General features: G+C 44.3%; 1 protein-coding gene across 1 annotated transcript in view; it reads left to right on the top strand.

The window, feature by feature from the left end:
- Positions 1-8,158: 8,158 nt before the first annotated feature.
- LOC126981463 (PDF receptor-like) overlaps positions 8,159-24,643 on the top strand; it is a 169,819-nt gene continuing 153,334 nt past the window's right edge. The window contains exon 1 of the mRNA XM_050832527.1: positions 8,159-8,981. The gene's annotated coding sequence lies outside the window, so the exon portion shown is untranslated. The remainder of the gene's footprint in view (positions 8,982-24,643) is intronic.

Raw genomic sequence — 24,643 nt, forward strand, 5'->3', positions numbered from 1 at the left:
CTGCCGATATAGTCACACTGAAAAATTATGTATTGAATTGCGCTTGACTGCACTTCTCGGTGAGTATTTCCCAACTGATAAAATTTGCTGAATGTTACCCCGTGACGTTCAACACACAAAAATTCCCCATGCACCACAGATCAAAACCAAAAAGTCCTGACTATATTTTTATACTCTTGACTATACTTCTCACTACATTTTTCCCTTCCTTCATCTGTCTGACCCGTACGCCCGGATCCAACCTCCCCCCCTCCTCCCCCGCCACACACCTCGCATTCTCACAACACAAAGAGGAATATAAATATTCAATCGCTTGATCCTCATCCACGGGATATGAAGACCCAGTGACCCGTAATCCGATACTAGAACAAATACAGAGTGCAGAGAGAGAAAAAACAAACAGGCTAACTGACGAACACCAACAGCAAGCCATTTTGATATTCGATGCCTCAAATTAAAAAAGGTCACACCGGAAATTTAGCATTCCACTAATCTAACTTGATATCAAACTTCTAATAAAAAACTATTATTTGTAGAATTTAATGAGCAACCTTGACTCAAAGCAGTGAAAGAAAACACACAACCACGTAAAATAATAACCAAAATAAATACAAGATAAATAAGAATAGAAGTAAGGAAATAAGGATTTAAATAAATAAAATTTGACTAATAAGTAAATACAAAAAATGCGTATAATTATTTCCTCTCTTGCCGAACGTTTAGAGCTAAATACTCAGAAGGATAATAATGATAACGGTTCGTAGGACATCTAAGTCATATCACGAACTAGTTTCACGAAGATTAGCATACCTGTATCTAATTACCACTTCTTGGGGAGGTAATTCCGACGGTAATGAGGGTGACGAAATAATTATAATATTGGTGCATATCTCTCTCTCTCTCTCTCTCTCTCTCGTGTAATAACAGACTCGGGCAATCAAACTGTACCATCAAAGCGTAACCCAATATTGAATACAGGATTAATATGAACGTGAGGATCTTGAACCTCAAACTGAAAGGCAAGGAAAACTACTCACGGTGGTTGCGAGAATTGTGGTGGTTATGGTGGTGAGGGTGGTGGTCGTTGTGGTGATGGTTGGGGTGGTGGTAGTGTTTGGGGTTGGGGTTAGGGTGATGGTGGTGGCTGTTGTGGTAGGTGACTGGTGGTTGCAAAGGTAGGACAGGTGAAGCACAGGCGGTAGTAGAGATAGTGGTGGAGGTTCTTATAGAGATAGTACTGGTAGTTGTAGTAGCTGTGATGAGTAGGAGTGGTGGTAGGTAGTGGTGGTGGTGGTGGTGGTAATGATGATGAGTAAAAGTAGTGGTAGTGGTAGCAGTGGTGTTGGTAAAAATAAAAAAAGTAATAGACTGGTGGCAGCGGTGGGAATATTGTTATTCCCACGTGTTCGACATTTACTTTCCCATCTTTTTCCACGATAAATTCTTCAACGCGGCGATTGCAAGACATATTACCAACCAACACGGCGCGTCCCTGCCTGCCGCCCCCGCACCTGCCTCGCCTACGTACACCACTTACACCTTATTACCTGTTATTTATTAGTCGAGGTAGTTTATAAATATGCACTACCACTCCTCCTTCCCCCTCGTCCTCCTCCTCCTTTACCAGCACACACACCCTCTCGTTTTTGTCAACATCCTGCTTCGACCCTTAACATTATCATGAAAATAACTTCACCTAATTTTACAGAAAGTGAGTACGAGCTAAATTTAATGCGAGGGAGAGGATAGAGAAGAGCATTGAGGGGCATATCAAGTCAAATCCAATTTTAACCCTCGTTAGGATTCGAAGACTGAAGGCGGACAGGTCTCTAATCCCTCCCCAATGTGTTACAGTGCTCGTGCTAATTAGCTTTGTCGATCTTATTGACTTCCCGTCAGAACCTGTCCGCCTGCTTGCCCGTCAATGTGCCTCGTCGCGCAGAAAGGTTATCCGTGCAAGTGTCGTGTTTGCCGCCTCGACCTCACTCCGTCCCCACCGATCCAAGCGGCGGGACTCGGAGGGAGGAGAAAGATATAAACTAAAGTCGATAAACCGAATGTGAGTCGAACGTGGTTTACAGTGAAAGAGGAGTCGTCGATGAGGAAATATTCTTTACTTAATCCGACTATCCGAAGAAAAGTATAAAAATAATATGTTTTGATAGACTTATTCAACGACTTTTGAGACTAACTAAAAACAAAAAAGGAGCCTAGAAAAGTAAAACAAGATCAACCATAAAAGTAACAAAATAAGATGAAAAAAAGAACATACGTGGCGACATCTTTATCTCCACGAGAAACCACAGAAAAAATATCGGAAGATCTTGAAAACAAACCAAAAGAGAAGGTAAACAGACACATATATCTTTCTATCGCGCACTATTTTACCCTCGGCCACCACCGCCATGGGAGTCAGAGGGTCCAGGGACATTGGTATATCGAATGTCAAGGTCAGTGTCGCCCTGGCAAAGCGTGGCCTGGCCTGAGACGAGCCGGCCAGCCCCTCACCTTTAACGGGCCTTCGTGAACCACCGGCGGCGACTCATGATCAGCCTCCAAATTGCCGCGTGAATACAGTATTAAAGAGAGAGAGAGGGGTGGGAGGAAGAGAGAGAGAGAGAGAGAGAGAGAGAGAGAGAGAGAGAGAGAGAGAGAGAGAGAGAGAGAGAGAGAGAGAGAGAGAGAGAGAGAGAGAGAGAGAGAGAGAGAGAGAGAGAGAGAGAGAGAGAGAGAGAGAGAGAGAGAGAGAGAGAGAGAGAGAGAGCAAATGTCTGATTAGAAGTTTTCATTTCATCTCAGATATTTTAGGTGCAACTACATTTGTACATTTTTTTTCGAAATTAGTAACGAAATAAACCGAAAACACAAGATTAGATTCATTTCTAATCCCCCAACAATCATTTACATTACATCTTATGGCTACCCTTCGATGCCCTAAGTAGATGGCAGCTAAAGGAAGAAAAATATGTCCTTTAGTAGTAGTAGTAGTAGTAGTAGTAGTAGTAGTAGTAGTAGTAGTAGTAGTAGTAGTAGTAATGGTGGTTGTAGGTTTTTTTGTTTTTGTTTTTTTGCTGTTGTTGAAATAAAAGTAACGTAGTAATGGGGTTGGTGGCATCATTATCATATCCCTTATTGTTCAGAGTTATTAAAAAAAAAGTTAGGTAAGAGGGAGCAGCTTTCCTGGAATGAGTCACGCAAGAACAAAGGTGTCTCGCGCGAGGACGGGAGGATAAGAGATGCGAGGAAAGGCGGAGGAGAGAAGAGGTAAAGAGGATGGGTAGAGACTTATCACAATGAAAGTAGAATAGAGAGAAAAAAGTGAAGTGCACAATAAGACAGAGAACACAAGATGGGAACGGACTGCAATGAAAAAAATAGTGAGGATAGAAGAAGGAAGAAAGCGATAAATATGGTTAGAGAATTATTACAATGAAAGTAGAATAGAGTGAAAAAAAGTGAAGTGAACAATGAGACATAGCATGTGATGGGAACGGACTCGAATGAAAAATAATAAGTGAGGAAAGGAGGAAGAGTGAAGAGGTAAAAAAAAGAACGGCAAAGAAGAATTATCACATTGGAAGTAAAAGAGGAAAAAATAAGAGGCAGTTGATAAAAAAGCAAGAGATAAAGATAAACAGAAATAGATACATAGATAGATAGAAAGATAGATGGACAGAGAATAGAAAGAAGCGAATGTAAAGAAATGTGGCTAAGAAAAGGGAGAGAAAGTAAATAAATAAAGTAGAAAAGGATAAAACGGGAAGTGTACGAAGAAAGGATAACGCAAAAGATAATGATGATGAAAAAATAATGGAGAGAGAGAGAGAGAGAGAGAGAAGGGGAGCGAGGGGAGCAGCTGGGAGATGTGAAGGGAGAGTGATGGAATAAACGGGAGTGAAGGGAATAATCAACAACAATCCACTTGAGGCGACACAATTTCCGCACGAACACAACCACCTCTCTTCCTTCCCCCTCCCCCTTCTTTCCCTTCCCTCCCTTTCCTCCCCATTTTCCTCATACCAAAGTCATATCTCCCCGTCAGCTTTCTCCCCTCCCTCTCTCCTCCTCCTAATTTCGTTTCTCCCCATCAGCCACCAACCCTCGCCGCGCCTGTCTTGCGGTGGGAACGGAAGGCGAGGCGGGTAAGGCGAGGGAGGGTACATGGACAGGAGGAAGCTTGGCTGGGTGTGATTAAGGGGGGCTATTAGTCATGCCTAAGCGCTCTGCATCCCGTTAACGGCACTATAATTCACGCCGCACGAAGCACTAAGCACACCCTCGCACATGTTACACACATACACGAATCTTCAGGAAAATAAGTGAATAGAAATGAGGTCAAGAAAACGCACGTATTGTTTAGTAAAAGTTGACGAGCTCAATACATGATAGAAACTTCAGGAAAACAAATGAATAGGAATTAAGAGAAATGAGGTCAAGGAAAGGCACATTATGTTTAGTGAAAGTTCAAGAGATAAGGCTACAGAATAAGGCTTTAATTTTATAGTACTAAGGAAAATTGTACCATTGTGTGTTCAAGGTCCTTAGGTTAGCCTAAGAGAGTTGAGGAATGGCAATTGACGAGCAGCTTCCTTCATTGCCTACCTAAACCTTCTTTAGTGACATACACGCACAAAAAAAGCTTCACTGTATCTACAATCCACAAATATTGCCCTTCCCCGATCTCAGTAATGTCCTCCCTCACCTTCAAGTACTTTAGGTTTCGCGGGAAGGTCCAGGGTTGAAAAAGGTGAGAAGACGCTCAGTTCGTTACCTGCTTTGTGTTCCAGCCAAGACATTCTCGTTAGCGCCGGAGAAGGGTGGGATAAAAGATGAAAAAACGATTTATTCCACCTTTCCTTTTCTTTGGCGCCTTCCACTGCTCATTTACAACTAGGATTTAGACGTGGCTTTTTTTTTTTTTTTCGTTCTTTATCCGTCATTCAGCTTCCTTTTCACTGGTCATCCACAGTTATAATTTACCTATGCTCTTTTTTCTCATTTTTTCCCCCTTTTCGATTTCCATTTTCACTGGTCATCCACAGTTATAATTTACCTATGTTCTTTTTCTCGTTCTTTTCCCCTTTTTCGTTTTCCTTTTTCACTGCTCATCCACAGTTATATGTTCTTTTTCTCGTTCTTTTCCCCTTTTTCTTTTTCTTTTACACTGCTCATCTACAGCTAGGATTTGGACGTGCTCTTTTGGTCGTTCTTTTCACCTCTTTCGGTTTCTTTAAGGCTCGTATTGCTCATCTACTCCTTGGATTCCCAAGTGTTTATTTTCGTTGTCTTTGTCACATATACATTTTCTGGTGCCTTGCCAAAGTCTTCACCTTTACTCCTGACATTTTAGAGTTAAAATTTCCCTAGATTAAACCTACCACCTGACATTTGACATTTTATCCATCCTGACATTTTTTAGTTACAATTTCCCTAGATGCAAACTGCACCAGCTTACAGGATATCTACCTTAAAATTATGGATGTTTTATGTCTTTCGGAATTTAATTAGTTTACACATATTCTGCGATTTCCTTTTTGGGGGCAGAATTTCGGCGTTTCCTGTATTTATTTCTATTTTATTTCCCGACATCTGCAATCTCAGTACTCCATATTTTCTCCTGCCTTAACGGTTTTCACAATTTACGATCTTTATATCATATTTTTTTTCATTTGCTGTGACACTTTCAATTTCTCTAATCGGCATATCTCATTGGCCACCTCCATTTTTTCCTCTCACATATCTTTCCTCTTTTTATTTTGTTATAAGTCATAGTCAGTTTCATTCAGGAACATCTAATATGTCTGTCTGTCTGTTTGTTTGTCTGTATGTCTGTCTGTTTTTTCTTTCTTTCATTTTTTTCTTTCATTCTTTCAATCCTTCCTTCCTTCTTTCTTTCCTCCCTTCTTTTCTTCCTTCCTTCTTTCCTTCTTACTTTCTTTCTGAATGTATGTATGTATGTATGTATGTTTATAGGTAGGTAGGTAGATAGGTAGGTCTCTCTCTCTCTCTCTCTCTCTCTCTCTCTCTCTCTCTCTCTCTCTCTCTCTCTCTCTCTCTCTCTCTCTCTCTCTCTCTCTCTCTCTCTGTTGTCCTGTTCCTATTTCCTCCTCATTATCCAGTTTCCCCGAAGCTTTCCCTCACGCCTTTGTCCTTCATAAGACGAATTTGTCAGCCTAATGGTGGGCAAGCTACTGAGGTGACGCAGAAAGGGGGAAAAGTAGCAACATCGGGTACCAGTATTTTCCCTTTTCTCTTTGTGTGGGACTTTTTCTCGTGGGTGTGTGAGCTCTCTCTCCTTTGTGCCTACGATTCACTTCTCTCTCTCTCTCTCTCTCTCTCTCTCTCTCTCTCTCTCTTGATCCTTGTCTTGTCATCGTTTTCGTTCCGTAACTCCATTGTCCTTTGTGCCAACGCTGTGCTCTGTTTTTCTTGTTTTGCTTTTTTTTTTCTTATTCGGGTTTCACGTTCTGTTTATCACGCCGCCGCCACCTGCGCTGTCACGTTACCTTTCTCTGTATGTCATCGTCACTCCTTTCCTCTAACACACACGTTTTCTTTTTCTTAGTGTTTATGGCCGCCGCTCACTTGAAAGGAATATATCACTGTTTCTCTGTCCGCAACCCCATTTTCTTTCCTGTATATTAGCTTTGGGCTGATCCGCGGCTAATGTGAGGTATGATGCAGCACGTTTGTTCTGGTTCAAGGTTCCTTTTGTTCAATATGTTCATCTGTTTTGTCTTTGCTCCATTTTCTAGCATGACCGAAACATCACTAGCTATTTTCGGAAAGCCTGGTTGGCACTGTGAATTGGTAAAATGTAATCCTCTGTTTAATCCCTGACGCATGTACATTGTTTTGTCATCAAAGTACGAATATTAAAAACATATTCCCCTCGTTTTTTTCTCTCTCTCTCTCTCTCTCTCTCTCTCTCTCTCTCTCTCTCTCTCTCTCTCTCTCTCTCTCTCTCTCTCTCTCTCTCGAGCGCGCGCGCGTTTTTGTTGTTGTTGAAATTATAATGATGTTGACTTTTCCGGTTGCTATGAGTTTTATCAAAAGAACATGTTGTTTGTTTGTGTGTGTGTGTGTGTGTGTGTGTGTGTGTGTGTGTGTGTGTGTGTGTGTGTGTGTGTGTGTGTGTGTGTGTGTAACTTTGAAAATTCAATTTTCTGTAAACCTCTGACAAAAAATAGGAGTGAGGGCAAAGATAACGCGATTTAGTTCATTCAACAGGGCACAAAGGAAGACCTGGCAAGCGATTTTTTTTTTTCATAATTCAGAATGTATCAGCAAGACTTGTGATGGAAATCTATCCTTCCGAAGTACTCAAAATGATATACGAAGGACTGTGCAAAAAAAAAATCATACACAGTCCTGGAAAACCACAGAGCCGCGAGCGTGAAATTGCAGGAAGGAAGCTGTAATAACCACTCGCTCCATTCTTGCCGGCATGAATTTGACCTCTCCAAAACCTCTGTTATGTGTTTTTGGTTCACCAGTAGGGGCCGAAATGTAGGTTAGGCGCGCGGCCTGCTGAAGGGCTGGAGGCTACCAACCCTTGGTCTTCCACGGAGCTCAGTTATACAAGTGTTTTTAAATAATATCAATTACCATATAATTTACTACTACAACAACAACAACAACTACTACTACTACTACTACTAAGCTATTGATGATAATAATAATAATAATAATAATAATAATAATAATAATAATAATAATAATAATAATAATAATAATAATAATAATAATAATAATAATAATAATAAATGATAACAAAATATAGTTTAAATTTCATTATTATACTAATAAAAAGTTATCATTAAATATTTCATTTTCTAATGCTCACCATTTTCCTGAACATATAATTTCTGGGCCTCTGTTTGTGTCTCGCATATCACGCAGTGTTTGCCGCGGTGAATATTCCCGCAAAACAAGGAAGGCCAAGAGCTACCATCGCTGATTTTTGTGACCCAGAAAACCCACGAGCGTGAGGGTCAGTTTTTCAGCCGTTGCAGCGACGGCTCATTAGAACAGTGCGAGGCGGCGTGAGTGGCAGCCCATGAAGGAAACACATCACCGCCAACCCTCGAAACCCGAAACACACACACACACACACACACACACACACACACAGCCGTCCGCGCCTCTCCCCTCCTCCCCCCCGCGGCCCCCTCGCCTCGCAGACAGTCAGTGGGTCGGGCTCGCGCGTGACGCCTCACTCCCCTTCCTCCACCCGCGGCAGCAAGGTGAGGGGAGCACGGCCGCTCGACGCTCCTTACTGACGGTGCGATGCTTTACGCCGAGGATCGATCCCCCGTGTACGCCGTGTGTTGCTGAGAGAAAGACCCAGTGAAGCTTAGACGAAGGAAAGAAAAAGACCTCATGGGGAGGGAACATTTGTGCTCGACCATAATGGTGATGCAATGACCGCCGCTCAAGTTTTTAGCGTCGTCATCGAAGTACTGCTCCGTACGTGTCCCGTTCGTGACCATGAAAAACACCGCGCACCCAGCTGGGATTTAGTGGGGCGGCCCATGTTATTCCCGCGGATTATGATCATTTAGAAGGAATACTGAACTTGAATCTCAGAAAACTTGAGTAAAAGAAGCGCGCGGACTTCAAGTGTGCCGAGGCCTCCCCCTCACTCTCCCGCGTCGTGGCTGGGAGGAGGGCGTGGGAGGTGCATGTGTGTGAGAGGTGACAGTGGTGGTGGCGGCGTTACTTGTGGCGGTGACGGTGGTAGAAGTGGCGGCGGCGACAGCAGCGGTGATAGCGGTGTTGGTGTTTGTGGAGGTGGTGAGGGTGGTAGCAGGCGCCTCACTCCTGTCACACCCCTGTCCTCGAACTCACACGGGGGTTGAGTGACACATTCAAACCCTCCCCGTGGCACATCATGGTACCCTCCCTGCCGCCCCTACGGCCCCTGCTGCACGCACTGCCCCCTGCCGTTGTTGCTGCTGCCTACAGATTGGTCACCTTAGGTGAGTCATTAAGGCGGGTTTACCGTCCTTCTTTTACCTCACACTTCGAGGCCACCAGCAAAATGTGTAACACTAGACGTCGAGAGTATAACCTGTTTTGAAAAGTTAGGGTCGTCACGAAGTTTCTCGGTAACACTAAACTACGAGTTTCGGCCTCCGAAAACAAATGCACACCATATATAAGACTCGGTCACGCCTCGTAAAACTTCTATTCTCGTTATAAGAACAAAAAAAAAACATGGTTAAGGTTTAGAAAAGACGAATATGTATTTCATTGCCAGGTGCCTCCAGGGTGGCGGCCGCCCACCTGGGACTGTATTAAATCTTACCCACCACACATCCCGCCTGTCAGGCCACGGGAAGGAATGGGCTGGCCTCGTGACCGAGGATCTTTACGACACTAGATATGGCTACAGGTGGTGCTGGTGATGCTGGTGGTGTTGAAGGTGGTTTTGGTGATAATGAAGGTGATAGTGAAAGTGAAAGTAGTTGTGAGGTAGGCGATGGAACCTAAAGAGAAAGCAGTAAAGATAGGTAGAGGAAAACCTACTCTTAACATAGGTGTTGGTAATGCCGTTAATGTTGAGGATAATGAGAGTGGCGGCGAGATAAAACATGCAACTAAGGGTGTGATTATGGCAACCAATAAAGTGAAGAAAAAACACTGTCCCTAATTTTGGAAATCGAAGATAAATGTGATAATAGGAGGAGGAGGAGGTGGATAATAATGGTAATGGGGAACAGGTACCAGGAGAAGAAAATGGATAGAGAGGCAGTAGGAGGAGGGATTGGGGGCTGAGGAGGAGGCGGAGGAGGAGGCGGAGGTAATGGAGGAAAGAAAGCAGTGGATACCCGCGAGGCATATATTGATGGCAAGGTATTTATTTAGGCCGACGAGACTCCCGCCACAGCCCCGCATCATAAGAGTTGGGGCAGAGAACCTCCACGGGCCGCGAGGAACGAGGAATATGGATGACGAGAAATACCTCACATTGATCCGTATCCATGTGGTAACTGTGTGATGTGGTGGTGGTGGTGGTGGTAGTGATAAGGGAAGCCTGGTGGTGGTGAACGACGAGTAGGTGGAAATGGGTCAGGGAGGGAATGAAAAGGCTGATGGTAAAAGAAATGCGGTGATGGTGGTGGTGGTGGTTGTTGCAGTTGTGATATGGGGGTGATAAAAAGGGGTTAAAGAAGGAATGGAAAGGATGATGGTAGAGACGGTGTAGATGGACAGGTGGATAAAAGTAACGCGTGTGTGAGATGGCGAGTGTGGTAATGGTGGTGATAGGACGGTGGTGGATGAAAAGTAAATGGATAAGGGTTAAAGAAAAATGTAAATGTTGGTAATAAAGGTGATATAGAAGGACAGGTGGAGTAAAAGTGGCGTATGGGGGGCAGGTAAGCGCGCCCTGGAGGAAGAGAGAGAGAGAGAGAGAGAGAGAGAGAGAGAGAGAGAGAGAGAGAGAGAGAGAGAGAGAGAGAGAGAGAGAGAGAGAGAGAGAGAGAGAGAGATGAGGGAAGCGAGCTATCCATCCGCCTTCTGAGAGTAAAAGAAAAATGCCTCAAGCGACTTCTCTTCCCCAAACCTCAGATGAAAAAAATCAATGTCTAAGTGAGCTTGAAAGAAACGAAGGATGAAGTTTTTTTATTTATCTTTTTTTTACGTAATATTTGTAAAGATATACTTTCTTTTCTTTTACACGGCTATCATTTACTTTCTCTTTAGTATTTTCCTTTCTTTCTCTCTTCTTATATTTTCCTTTTTTTCTGAGTCTCTATAATTTCATACTTGTCGCTGGATTGTTTTTATTTTTTTAATTATTTGCGTAATAATTATAAATCCTGACCTACTTTTCTTTTACACTTCTAGCCTTTCCTTTATCTCTTTTCTTCTACTCTATTTCCCTCTTCTTATTATTTACCTTTTCTAAGTTTGTATAATTTCATCCTTGCCATTTTCGTCCTTTCCACATACTTCTGCTTTCTCTCTCTTGTAATCTTTCCCATTTTCTTATTTTCTACCTAATTCAGTTTTCTCTTTCCTTTCTTTCCCATTTTCTTTTTCTTTTTTATCTCTCCTCCCGTATTCTCTCTTCCCTTATCTCTTCATTCACCAAATTCGATATTCCTCCCTCCCTCCAACTTCTTACTCCGTTCGTTTACTCTCTTTCGAAGCCATTTTCTTTTTTTTTCTCCATATTCTTGTTTTCTCTCCTTATCTTTTCCATTTTCTTAATTTCGCTCATCTCCCGTTTTCTCTCTTTCCTTCTCTCTTTCTATTCGCCAAATATACATTCCACCCTCCTTTCAATTTCTTTCTCACTCGTTTTTTTTTCTCTTTCCTTATCTTTTCCATTTTCTTATTTTCGTCCGACTCCTGTTTTCTCTCCTTCCTTCTCTCTTTATATTCACCAAATTCGACATTCCTCCCTCCCTCCAATTTCTTACTCCACTCGTTTTCTCTCTTTCCTCATATTTGCCATTTCCATATTTTCTCTCTACTCCTGTTTCCTGTCTTCCCTTAACTCTTTACTCACCAAATTCGTTATTCCTTCCTCTCTCCAATTTTTCACTCCACATCTTTCCTCCTCGTTTCCTTCCCTGGCACACGACTTTTGCCTTCAGCTCCTTTTTTACACTTTTCTACATTTCTTTCGGATCTCTCTCCTCTTCCGGCTCTTCCTTATTTTTGTTTTCACATTTTTGTTGCGTCTCCTCGTCACCCTCACACATAGCTTCCATATTTTTTTTTGTTTTCTCATTCTTGTAGCCTCTTTCTCGTCTTCATTTTCACGCACAGTTTTGAGCCTCGTATGTGTTATTAAGAAAAAGAGAGAGAGAAGGAATGAGAAGGAGGAGGAGAAGGGGAGCACTTGGGATCAAGGAGCGACTCAACCCCGTGGCGACCTGACGACAAAAACGATGTTGCTATGTGTGAGGTCCCTCGTTCTCACTCTAAGCAACTCTCTCTCTCTCTCTCTCTCTCTCTCTCTCTCTCTCTCTCTCTCTCTCTCTCTCTCTCTCTCTCTCTCTCTCTCTCTCTCTCTCTCTCTCTCTCTCTCCCATTATTTCCTGTCCCTTTCATTAATTCACCTTTAGCTTTCAATTCATTTCTTACAATTATCGTTTTATCCTTTTCTTTTCATATATTTTCTCTCCTTTTTCTCACCCACATTTCGTTACTCTCTCTCTCTCTCTCTCTCTCTCTCTCTCTCTCTCTCTCTCTCTCTCTCTCTCTCTCTCTCTCTCTCTCAAGAATGCTCGTCTGGCGTCATGAAGAATGCGTATCAAAGCGTCAGAACATCCCACGCACTCAAAATACGAAAGTCCAATGGCGTATCTTTTACATTAATATATATTTTTATTTTAGTTCCCGCCATTCCAGCTCCAAGCGCATTAGTATGATAATTGAATAAGGTAATTTTTCTTTAATGTCTCCTTTTGATGCATAACACGCTTTTAAGACCCAGGAGTGTATATGTATTTTTTATGGTTCCTTTCAATCTTACGTAACTCAGTGGAACCTCGTAAAGTCTGCAGCGCCGTTAAGAAGAAAAACTACCGTCCCCATTAATGACCTTGGACGGTGTGAATAGAAATGGGGAAACGAAGAGAGGGGGGGGGGTGAGGGAGGAGGAGGAAGAGAGGGGAGTATGGTAAGGAAGGATGAGTGGGGAGGAGGAGGAGGGAGGGGAGTGTGAATGAGGGTCGTGGAAAGAGATGAAGGGGAGAGGGGTGGAGTGTGGGTGAGGGTGGAGGAAAGGAATGGAAGGAGGAAGGGGAAGGGAATATGGGTGAGGGGAGAGGAAAGGAGAAGAAGGAAGCGGAACGGTATGAAGAGAAATGGGAAAGAGAAGGAAGCAGGGAGGGAGGGGAGTGTGGGTGAGGGAGGAGGAAAAAGAAGGAGCAACGGAGGGAAGATAATGGGGAGGAAAGAGGAAAGGAGAGGAAGAAAGAGGAAACGGTGTGAATTGAAATGGGAGGGAGGGGAGTGTGGGTGAGGGAGGGGGAAAAAGAAGGACCAAGAGGGAGGATAAGAAGGGAGGAAAGGAGAGAGAGGGAGAGAGGGAAACAAAGGGATTAACGACAGAGGTCAATAAAAACACACCCAATCAGAACCAGTAAAGAGGAGGTCACGGATACACTGATAAAAGTTCACTTGACGGCTACTAATGAAATACCTGGACGTTACCGAGGACGCCCACGCCAGCCCCTGCGACGGGTCTGGGTTCAACTCTTCGAGTGGGAAGTGTGCACGCCCCCCCCCCCTCTCCCCCGATCCCCTACCCCCGCCCCCTCCCCCTAATCCCCCGCGTGGCCCAGGAAGAAAGTCGCCTAATGATTCCTTTGAGAAGTTTATTTCGCTTTCTTGAATTCTACATTTATTTCGAACGTCTTTCTTATTTTATATAAAGTCGTATATAATGTTGTATGTTCTCTCTCTCTCTCTCTCTCTCTCTCTCTCTCTCTCTCTCTCTCTCTCTCTCTCTCTCTCTCTCTCTCTCTCTCTCTCTCTCTCTCTCTCTCTCTCTCTCTCTCTCTCTCTCTCTCTTATTCATACACAACACACACATACAGACACACATTTCTAAGTTATCTATTCATTACAAGACGAAACATCTACATAATCTTCAATAACAAAATCCTGTTATCCAATTAAAACGATTGCCATTATCCTGCCTCCCACGCACACACAAACTGCAATACACACCATTAACGAATACGCAATAAACAATAAATTACAGTAACGGTAATCATTTAGAGATATACCGCTACGCACAGGAATAACGGGTAATCCATCATTTGACAACCGTGGTGGTGGTGGTGGTGGTGGGCGTACAGGGCTCTCACACGCCGCCGACCAAACCAACCACCTGCGGTTTAGGGTTCCCTGGTTACCTGAGTACTGCCAATCTACCGCAGCTTTCCCTTAATTGTCCGGGGAAGCGCGGCGAGTAGCAAGACCCGAAATAGATACAGGATGAGGAACACTGTGACCCCCTCGACCCCCTCCTCGCTGCCGTGTTCCCAGACAAAGCGGCACATCAATACAGGGACAATAACAGAGCAAAATTTAGATCTGAGGACAAAAAGCGACGCATTGGGAACGAGACAGAGGGAGCCTGGAGAAAATTCCATTAGCTGATTAAAAAAAGAAGAGAAGAGGAACCGAGGATGGGCACTCAGGAGCATAACCGTGAGAGAGAAAGAGAAAGAAAGGAGAAAGAGAGCAGGAAAGTGATAGTAATATGACGGCTATGAGGCGGCACTTCCAGGTAATAAAGCCATAAAGTTGTTGCCCGACGCCACTGGTCACGCGCGGCTCCCAAGACGTGAGTGGCGGCAAACAGCTCTCCATGCTTGAAGCCCTCGACGCAACTCCCATAAACCTCACGTCCTTGACAAACCCACACCAGGAACGCGATGTAAAGAATCAGTCATGCCGCGCGTTATCCCAGATCAATGCAGGCGTGAGAAGGGCGTCTTAGTTAAGAGTAAACGAGCCTTAAGCTGCAGGGGCTCAAGATCACTTCCAGCTTTTAGGCGATCAAAGTCTGTGGCAGATTATGCAAATGTGGGCGTTGGGCTAAAACCTTCCTCCCTCTCTTTCCTCGCCACAACACACGAGGGCAATCATGTAAATAGTGAAGCGCTAGATCACACGCTGCACACCTAAGGAGGCACGGGAGGAGCAGGTAAAGCGACGCACACAACGACGATGACCGCGCGGGAAAAATGAAGAGGTTGGAGGTTTGGAGACGAGGATGACGAGTAGGAGAACGAGGATAAAGAGAAGAAGAACGAAAGCAAGGAAAAAGACGCACAAAGAAGAGAAGAAGGAGAAGGAGGCGGAGGAGGAAAGAAAGAAGAGGAAGGGATTATGAGAGAGAATAGGATTGTGAGAAACAGAAAAGGAAATAAAGTTTGTGGGAGGTGGACTACAGGAAACGAAGAACAAAATGAACAAGAACAAGAAGAAAAAATAACACGAACAAGACCGAGAAAAGAAGAACAAGAACGTGAAAGAGAAGGAGATAACGCGAAAAAATTGTGACCAAAAAACAGAGAAGACAAAGAGTGATAAAGTGCAATGAAGGGGCAGGTGGTTGAGGTGGTAGAGACGCAGGCAATGTTAGCCACATGTGGTTCCAGTAGCCTGTAAAAATACGTGGCAATTTTCTTTCCCTCAACTACCTAGAGCTCTTTCCCGCGGAGAAACGAAGTGAAATGGAAAATATAAATAAGTGTAAAAACAAGCACGAGTTGGAAGTGCTTGCCGCTCCATTACAAAGTTTCCTTTTCGCAATCGTGCTCAAAAGAGTGGCGGGTTAGTATTTCCACAAGTGCCTGAGAGAACTTTCTTTTTCCTTTTCCTCAAGACAGAAGACCTTTTAATGTTGAAGTACCACGGCAAAGGAAAACAAAAAAATAATCATGATATTTATACACTCAAACGACCGAAAGCGAGACCGGACTTTTACGCCTGCGAAGAAGACGAGAACTGAGAATCTATGAACAAAACGGATTTCCCAACAATCGCCTTCCTGTTTCTTTCGCTTTATTGGTAACAACGACTTTCACATCGCTTTTTTTTTTTTTTTTTTGTGTGTGTGTGTGTGTGTGTGTGTGTGTGTGTGTGTGTGTGTGTGTACGTCTACACCTATAGCGCCGGTAGGCTTGCTTGAGGGGCCTGGATGGTGTTCGGCCCCAGCCCGTCATGGTGCAGGCAAGTGTTTATAGTGGCGCAAGATGGTGACTTACTCATTCAAAATACAACGGTTTCTTTTCTAGTTGTCAAAAAATGTTACAATAGGTAGCTCCTTTTTTTCAAGTTCGCCTGCAGAGTAATTCAGCAGAGCAAACACCCTAACAATAACTGGATTACAAAACATAACATAAATTCCTCCACTGAAAACACTATATTATTCGATGCATTTCGCCGCGGGTTGAAGCTTCTTTCCGTATGCTTGAACACGAATATTCTTGCAAACGATGCAAGCGGTACGGGACTTTATCGTTTACTGGTAATTTCCAGAGACTTATTTACTATTAATATTACATTGTACTGAATTTTACCGTTGCTGTAAATTATCAGTGACAGCGGCGTGAACTTGTGCCTCAGTGACATATTCGCAGTAATTAGGAACACCTGATAGCTCGTTCAAATCAAAGAAAAAGAGAAACTAAGGACATCCGTTGCAGCTAACAATTCGACGTGTTATTTAGGGCTCACAATGACTGAGGCTTTTGCTGAGTTTTGGAACACATGACACTGAGTGATAAGCATCCGTGGCCTTACATCAATGCTTACTATGTCAGTTCTGCCCGTCAATGTATGTATGTATGTGTGTATGTATGTATGTATGGATGGATGGATGGATGGATGGATCTCTCTCTCTCTCTCTCTCTCTCTCTCTCTCTCTCTCTCTCTCTCTCTCTCTCTCTCTCTCTCTCTCTCTCTCTCTCTCTCTCTCTCTCTCTCTCTCTCTCTCTCTCTCTCTCTCTCTCTCTCTCTCTCTCTCAGAAAATCAACACCGGTGCAGGAGTGTGCAGGCGGACCGCAACACCTCAACACAAAAAAAGCCAGGCGGGGGACGGGGCAGGCGGAGTGGCGGAGCTAAATTGGAACGTGTGTAAACAGGAGGAGGCCGAGGTGTCAAGCGCGTAATGGAAAAAATGTGGGCATCGGGTGGCGGTTGACTACTGTACGGGGTCACGGCGATCACCTGTGTATTTTACATTAACCTGCCTTCGAGGAGTATTGTTTTCTCGTGTCCGTAGTTTGGTTTAATTACTTAACAAGGTGGTGTAAAAATCCACACGCTCTCACAGGAAGATACCAGCGGCAATAACACTTTTTTTTGTTTGAATACGAATCTCCACTTACATTAATTAATATAACTTTATGATTACCTTTGACATTTACAGTTCAAAGTCTTCCTTCCTCACTTCCAAGGTTGACGATAAAAACACGAGTACAAGAACGAGCGGCATTTTGAGCTCACACACTTCCTCGGGTTCCTTGTGAGAATAGTGGTCTTGGTCTTGGTGTCCGTCCGTCCCTTTAGAGCCAAGCCTCCACGAGCCAAGGCGCGGCGGAGTGCTCTGAGGGACGTGCGATAGAAGCGGGACATATCTCCAGGATTAAGCTTTAAAACACTCGACTTTTACCTGGTACCTAACGAATCAAAGAAAACCGAGGCAACAGTGTACAATTCGACCATGTCTCCAGTCTGTCCAGGAAACAAAACCAGAAGCTCTCCGCTGTAAGCCAAGCGTGCCAACCATTACGCTACGAGGCACTAAAAGTTCCTTTCTAGGAGTTACGTATTTACGTGTATGAAAAAAACTACAAACTTTAAATGCTGATTCCCAAGCCGAGTAGTTGTAGTAATGCATGAACTTTGGCCGAAAATAACTTCCATTTCTAACAGAAATAACATCTGTAATAAATTATAAACGAGGTTACCGAGGGATAATCACCTGTCAAGAACATCAGCACCACATAAAGCAGAGATATATTTAAATTTAACATTACATAACACCCATCCTGAGTACCCCCCCCCCCCAGCCCTTTACACTAGGGCCGCACAACACAGGCGCCACCAACATCCGGTGACGTGAAGGCCGCTGTGTGTGTGTGTGTGTGTGTGTGTGTGTTGGCTAGCCCGATCATCCCATTGTGTTGCCTCTGCATTAACACACACACACACACACACACACACACACACACACACACACTCCACAGCCCTCTACACAAGGGTTACACAACACAGGCGACACCAACATCCAGTGACGTAAAGGCCGCTGTGTGAGTGTGAGTGTGTGTGTGTGTGTGTGTGTGTGTGTGTGTGTGTGTGTGTGTGTCTTGGCTAGACCGATCACCCCATTGTGTTATCTATTCATTTACATACTTAATCACACACACACACACACACACACACGCACAGACATTATATGCATCTGTGCCATCATTAACACGGCCAGCCCCCCCCCCCCCAACTCCCCCACCATCACCACCACCGCCACCGACAATGAAAACAACAACACCACGAGAATGCCGCACTTTTCATACATGTTTTAAAAGTTTGCGAATCGATGCGATATGCAGTCTTTCAAACACAAACATTTGGACGCCACTGGAAAAGCAGAAATGGGAGCAGAAAGAAGAGGAAAAAATAACTAGTCACACACACACACACACACACACACACACACACACGAGTGGAGAGCATACAGGAGCACCTCAACAGCCCTCCACACATTATTGGAATCATTACGCTCATAACAGGCTAATTAACAAACCCTCCTTCGATGTTGCCGAGAAACGAAGAGGGAACGGCGGGGGAGGGGAGGAGCATGTGGGAGAAAAGGATAAGAAACGTTAAGAGAAAATAGGGAGAGAAACAGAGGAAATGGTGGAGGGAAATGAGGATAAAAATAGAGGAAATGACGGAGGGAAATAAGGCTGAAAACAGAGGAAACAGTACATTGGAGGGAAACAGGGAGAGAATCAATGAGAAGAAACGCGGAAGATGAATGGAGAGGAAACGGTGGAGGGGAAACTGGAGAGAAATAGTGGAAAAAAAAAAGAGAAAACGGTGGAGGGAAACAGAGAGAGAAGTGGAGGAAACACTGGGGGGAAACAGGGAAAGAAAGAGGAAACGGTGGAGAAAAAAGGAGGAAACAGTGGAGAGAAACAAGGAGGTAAAATGAGAGGAAACGGAGGAAAACAGGAAGAGAATTAGGGAGGAAACAGTGGGGTCATGCTTAGAGGAAAAGAGAGGAAATAGAAGGTGGAAAAACCGAGATTTGGAGAGGGTAAGGAAGAGGAGGGACGTGAGAAGAAAATGGTAGGGAAATGAAGGTGAAGAGTGAGAAGAGAGGAGAGCGAGAGAGAAAACGGAAGGGGAAGTGGAGGGCGGAGAGCGGAGAGAGTAGGAGAGAGAAGGAAAGAGAATTGCAGTGAAAGAAAGTATGGGAAGGAGAGGGTTAAGAGTGAGAAGGAAGGAAACTGCCCCTTACTCCTTTTGCTCCCTCCTTTCCTCACTCACTCACGCATGCATCTCCCTCCTGCAGCCCCTCCCTCACCCTCTACCTCACAAATCCCTTACTTGATACCCTCCCTCTTGCAGCCCTTAACTCTACTCCCTCCTTCCTTTCCTCCCTCACGCTTGAACCTCCCTCCTACAGCCACTCCCTCCATTTGCTCCCTTCTTCCCTCACTCCCTCACGCCTGTCTGATGCCCTTGTGAGAAGTAAATGAAAATAGGGAGCGGTAATTATCCATTTTCCGCTGAGGTCCTGTAATAATGGAATATTAAACCGTTCACCTGTCAGCTCTCGTTAAGGAGTTTGTTGATGTAATAAGTACAGGGAAGGATGGAGAATAGCCTTACGATATGAGTGATGGGTGAGTGGCAGGTACCATTACAAAAATAAGGAAAATATGGAAACGGAAAAACGTAAAATGATTATCTGGTTTGGCAACTGACACTGCAATGAGTCTGGAAAATATGTATAAAAGGTAAAAACAAAATAAATCAACAAAATGGCACGATGTTTTGGAGTTAAAAATCGGCTGACCAAAGATCGCCGGAACAATTACTGAGCCACGTGTTGACTGGCCCCGAAATGAAAAAGGAGAGAAAAGAAGCAAAAAGATAATAGGGAAAATAATTGAGATCGTCAGAAAAAAAAATCCGTGTAACAAAAATTATCGAGAAATATTAAATGAAAATAAAAATGAGTGTGTGTGTGTGTGTGTGTGTGTGTGTGTGTGTGTGTGTGTGTGTGTGTGTGTGTGTGTGTGTGTGTGTGTGTGTGTGTGTGTGTGTGTGTGTGTGTGTGTGTGTGTGTGTGTGTGTGTGTGTGTGTGGAGGGGAGGCGTACATAGGTAGACATACTAACAAAAATGTATTTTAACCAGAATCTCTTCTTCCTAAAATCTTCCTCCTCCTCCTCCTCCTCCTCCCCCTATCCTTTCTCTTCCTCTTTTCCTCTCTCCGTTAACCCTTCCTAAGCCTACCTGGTATGGCTGTTCTATCTTATCCATCTTTTCCTTTCCTACTACATTAGGTACCACACCTCCAACAGGGCTTTTACCTCACGCCTCCTCCTCCTCCTCCTCCTCCTCTGCCACTTCCGCCATCATCTCGACATCAATTTTCCATCCGAAGACCTTTCCGACAGTCCCATCACCGGAAATCAAAATAGATGAGGCAGCGAGTACTATTTTATACCCAGAAGGAAATGAAAATATGTATCTAAGAGAAGCGCCACAGAGAGAGAGAGAGAGAGAGAGAGAGAGTAGAATAAGCAAATAATGTTCTCTTTCTTACTGTTCGTGTTTTATTCCTATTCTTTTTCACGTACTTCACCTCTCGAGTTACAGGTTGAGTCTACCATTTCTTATTTTCGAGTTTTTTTCCCTCTCTCGGTTCTCCTGTTTCCTGTCACTCATATTTACGGCATGCCAGACTCTCTCTCTCTCTCTCTCTCTCTCTCTCTCTCTCTCTCTCTCTCTCTCTCTCTCTCTCTCTCTCTCTCTCTCTCTCTCTCTCTCTCTCTCTCTCTCTCCTCTTCTTTTTCTTCCTCTTCTTCTTCTCTTTTTCTCACATTTTCTTTCTGGTCGTTGAAATCACGCAAAAGAACAACTGCAATATATTATAATTAATAAAAGAGTACAATAAAAGACAATGTACAGAGTCAACGTGTATATCATCAAGGTATTTATTTCCTGACTAATCAAAATGCCTCAAATCAACTTATTTAAATTCATTTGTGTCGCCCGTAAATAATGCCAGGATTCATTTAATTAACTTATGGATTATCCTGTGATTTCTATATCGTCTTGGTTTAATAGGTTATGATTCTTTTGATCTAGCATACTTTGGGATCTTTATTAATTATTCTCTACGGCTTATATTTTCTCTTTAAATTTCCCGCTTCTCATTTTTTTTTTCGCTTTACTTCGTGTCTTTTTTCTAATATTTTGATTCTTTTGGTCAAACATACTTCAGAATTTACATTATTATTCTCTACGACTTAAATTTTCCCTTTAAATTTCCCGTATCTCAATTTTTCTCTGTAATTTTCCAGTGTCTAAATTTTTTTTTCGCTGTACTTTGCGTTTTTCTGATATTTTGACTTTTGGTACAACATACTTCAGGATTTACATTATTACTCTCTACGACTTGTAATATTTTTCCTTTAAATTTCTAGTATCTCATTTTTTTTCGCTGTACTTCCGCGTTTTTCTGATATTCTTTCCCGGCTCTTTATAACACCGACACCTGCCGTTACGTGACGCCCAACATTTTTTCATTGGTTTTCACTTTTTCTTTGTCTCGTCCTTTACACACCACATGAATCATTCTGCTTTCTTTCCCCTTCCCCTTCCTAATTAACATCTGAGGGAAAAAAATAATCCGTTTTCCATATAGCTTTCTATTTCATTTGTCATTCTCTTTATAGTTGGTGTACTTTTTTATTATATTTTCTCTTTATTTTTCATTATGATGCTATTTTTTTGGCCTATTCACCCACTTTTCCTCTTCAGCTCGACAGTTATATTATTTTCACTTCTTTATTCATTTTTAGCACAGTGTCTTTATTTTTCCTACCATTTCTCTCCTCCTCCTCCTCCTCCTCCTCCTCCTCCTCCTCCTCCTCCTCCTCCTCCTCCTCCTCCTCCTCCTCCTCCTCCTCCTCCTCCTCCTTCTCCTCGTCCTCGTCCTCCTCTTCCTCCTTCTCCTCCTCCACTTGATCACATCCACAGGACTTGAGTCAATAAAAGGTCTGACCTACTTCCCTTTACCACCGTTGTAAGCCATAAACAGAGGCCGCCAACCCATTGTTCAGTCATCACGTGAACAAACACTCTCTCAACGTTTTCTTTTTCTTTGTTCAAGTCCGTGCGGTCGCCTGTTTAAGATTAGAGTTATCGTGTTCCTCTTATCTATATTTATCCTCCCATTTTCATCTCCATCCTCCTCCTCCTCGTATATATATATATTTTTTTACAATAAGGGAAGCAGCTCATAGGCAAAAATAAATAAATAAAAAAAATCCCGATAGCAATGCTCATATAGAAGAGAATAGAGAAGAGTGGCCGAAAGAGAGGCCAATTTCGGATGGGAGAGGTGTCTTGATACTCCATTCTTGAAAGAGGTTAAGTAGTAGCCTGGGGGAAATAGAGACGCAGGAAACTGTTCCAGAGTTTACCAGTGAAAGGGATGAAAGAATGGAGATGCTCTTGAATTAGGAATTTGGACAGTATAGGGATGAGCAAGAGTAGAAAGTCGAGTGCAGCGGGCCCGGTGGAGGGAGAGAGACATGTAGTTAGCAAGGTCAGAAGGGCAGTCGGTATGAAAATATCGCTAGAAGTTTGAGGCAACAATGCGGCGGAATTTAAGAGATAGAAGACTGTCAGTAAGAGGAGATATGGTATAGTATGATCTAGTAAGTACATTTTTCTAACGCAATGGAGTAAGCGGCAGTTATGTGCTATTGCTGTTACTTTTCTTCCTACTTCTGGGGGGGCGGGGGGCGGGGGGGACGGAAAACGTTGGTGCGCAAGAGGTAAAGAATGGCCCGGAAATTTAAGTTGTCCAAAGTGTGAGACCCTTCTTCCCCGTTACGTCGAGGGTTAACCTTTCTCTTTATTGATGGAGAGGCGAAGAATGCCCCCCCCCCCCCACCACACACACTTTCTTTCGTCCCCTCAGCATCCTTCATCTCCCCAGTTCTCCATCATCCTCCCTCCCTCTCACCTGTCTTCCTGTCTCTCCAACTGCTTATTCTTTCTCTTATTCCTTCTCTCTATCTATCTCGTTCTATCTATCTCCTTTTTCCCAAGTCCTTCAACCCCCGAGCATCTCCTTCCTTCCCCTCCTGGCACATCCCAACGCCTGCTCCCCCTGCTTTCTACCCCCCCCCCCCTCGAAACACAAAAACCCCAATCCCCCCTACCTCCATCCCTCGCCCCCTGGGAAATCCAAACCTCTGCTGCTCTCTTGTCATCTCTACTCCCTCACACCACCCTCCAAACCATGCTCCTGCTGCCCCCTCTCCCCCCGCCATTAACACATCCCCAAGCTCTGTTCCTCATGCTTTCGCCTTCCAAAAATCACCCCCTGCTCTCTCCCAACTGGAACACCACTATTCCCTCCTCCTACTGCCTCCCTCCCACTGCCTCCGCCCCGCTCCCCCTCTTTCTCTCCCCTGGAACACCCCAACTTCCTCTCCTCCTGCCTTCCTCCCGCTGCCCTCGCCCTGCCCCCACTTTCTCTCCCCTGGAACACCCTGCCCCCTACCTTTCTCCCCGCGGAACACCCTAACTACCCCCTCCTCCTGCCTCTCTTCCATTGCCTCCGTCAGGCACCCCCTTCTTTCTCTCCCTTGGAACACCCTGCCCTCCCCTTTCTCCCTCCTGGAACACCCCAACTCCCCCTCCCGCTGCGTCCCTCTCACCGCCTCCGCCCTAACCCCGTCCGGCCTCACAAGCTTGCAGTCAACACGCCTCTGAAAAACATGAATAATCAAGTATATTTGCATGCTCATCCCCCTGGCGCTAGCACAACTCAGCACCACCACCACCACCACCACCAACACAACCATCACCCCCACCAACACCATCATCAGCATGCGCGACAGCAACATGCAGCAGAGAATGCACCACAAACTCAACCTTCAGACATGCACACAAATTTACATAAACACACACATACAGACCCACCACGCAAGTACACCTTAACCTCCACACACAAAGACTCAATCACCCCTCACTTCTCCCCCCTGATGGCCAAAAAAAAAAAAAAAAGAGGGGAGGAGGAGGTAACACAAGAGAACGAGACACGAACTCATAAGCCTCCAGATATAAGCACAGGCACACACACACACGGACAGACGCACACAGACACACCCCAACCATCACACACACTCGCAGACACACACATGCTCCTCACCTCGCCCTCCACAAACACCTGCTACGATGAAGGAAGACAGACGTACCAATAACCTCCAACACTTTCTCCACCTGTTCGAATCCTCCAGGTGAGCGACCCATCACTTTCACTCCCGAAGGCTTGTTTGTTTCCTTCACCCTCGCCAGGCTCAGAGTTTGTCAGAAATATTTGTTTGCCATGACGAAGGGAGGGAGGCAGACAGGAGAAGGTGGTGAGGCAGAAGGCTCCGAAGGTCTCTCTCTCTCTCTCTCTCTCTCTCTCTCTCTCTCTCTCTCTCTCTCTCTCTCTCTCTCTCTCTCTCTCTCTCTCTCTCTCTCCTACTTTTTCTACCGTTTTGTAAGTTGCTTTACGGCACCTTTAGGAGTTCTTCAAGGGCACTTTATGATCTTCTTTTGTGCGTTCGAAAAATAAAAAGGTTGTGATGCTTCGTGAAAATGTTGTTGGCAGTTATTTCAAGTCTTGCGTAGAGTGGCTGCTCGTCTTATTTCACTCTTTTCCACTCTTTTATTCTCTCTCTCTCTCTCTCTCTCTCTCTCTCTCTCTCTCTCTCTCTCTCTCTCTCTCTCTCTCTCTCTCTCTCTCTCTCTCTCTCTCTCTCTCTCTCTCTTTCACACACACACACACACACACACACACACACACACGTACACACACTTTTAATTTCCCTCCGACGCTGAAAGTCCTCCTCAA

The sequence above is a fragment of the Eriocheir sinensis genome, chromosome 48 (assembly GCF_024679095.1).
Source record: "Eriocheir sinensis breed Jianghai 21 chromosome 48, ASM2467909v1, whole genome shotgun sequence".
NCBI lineage: Eukaryota > Metazoa > Arthropoda > Malacostraca > Decapoda > Varunidae > Eriocheir > Eriocheir sinensis.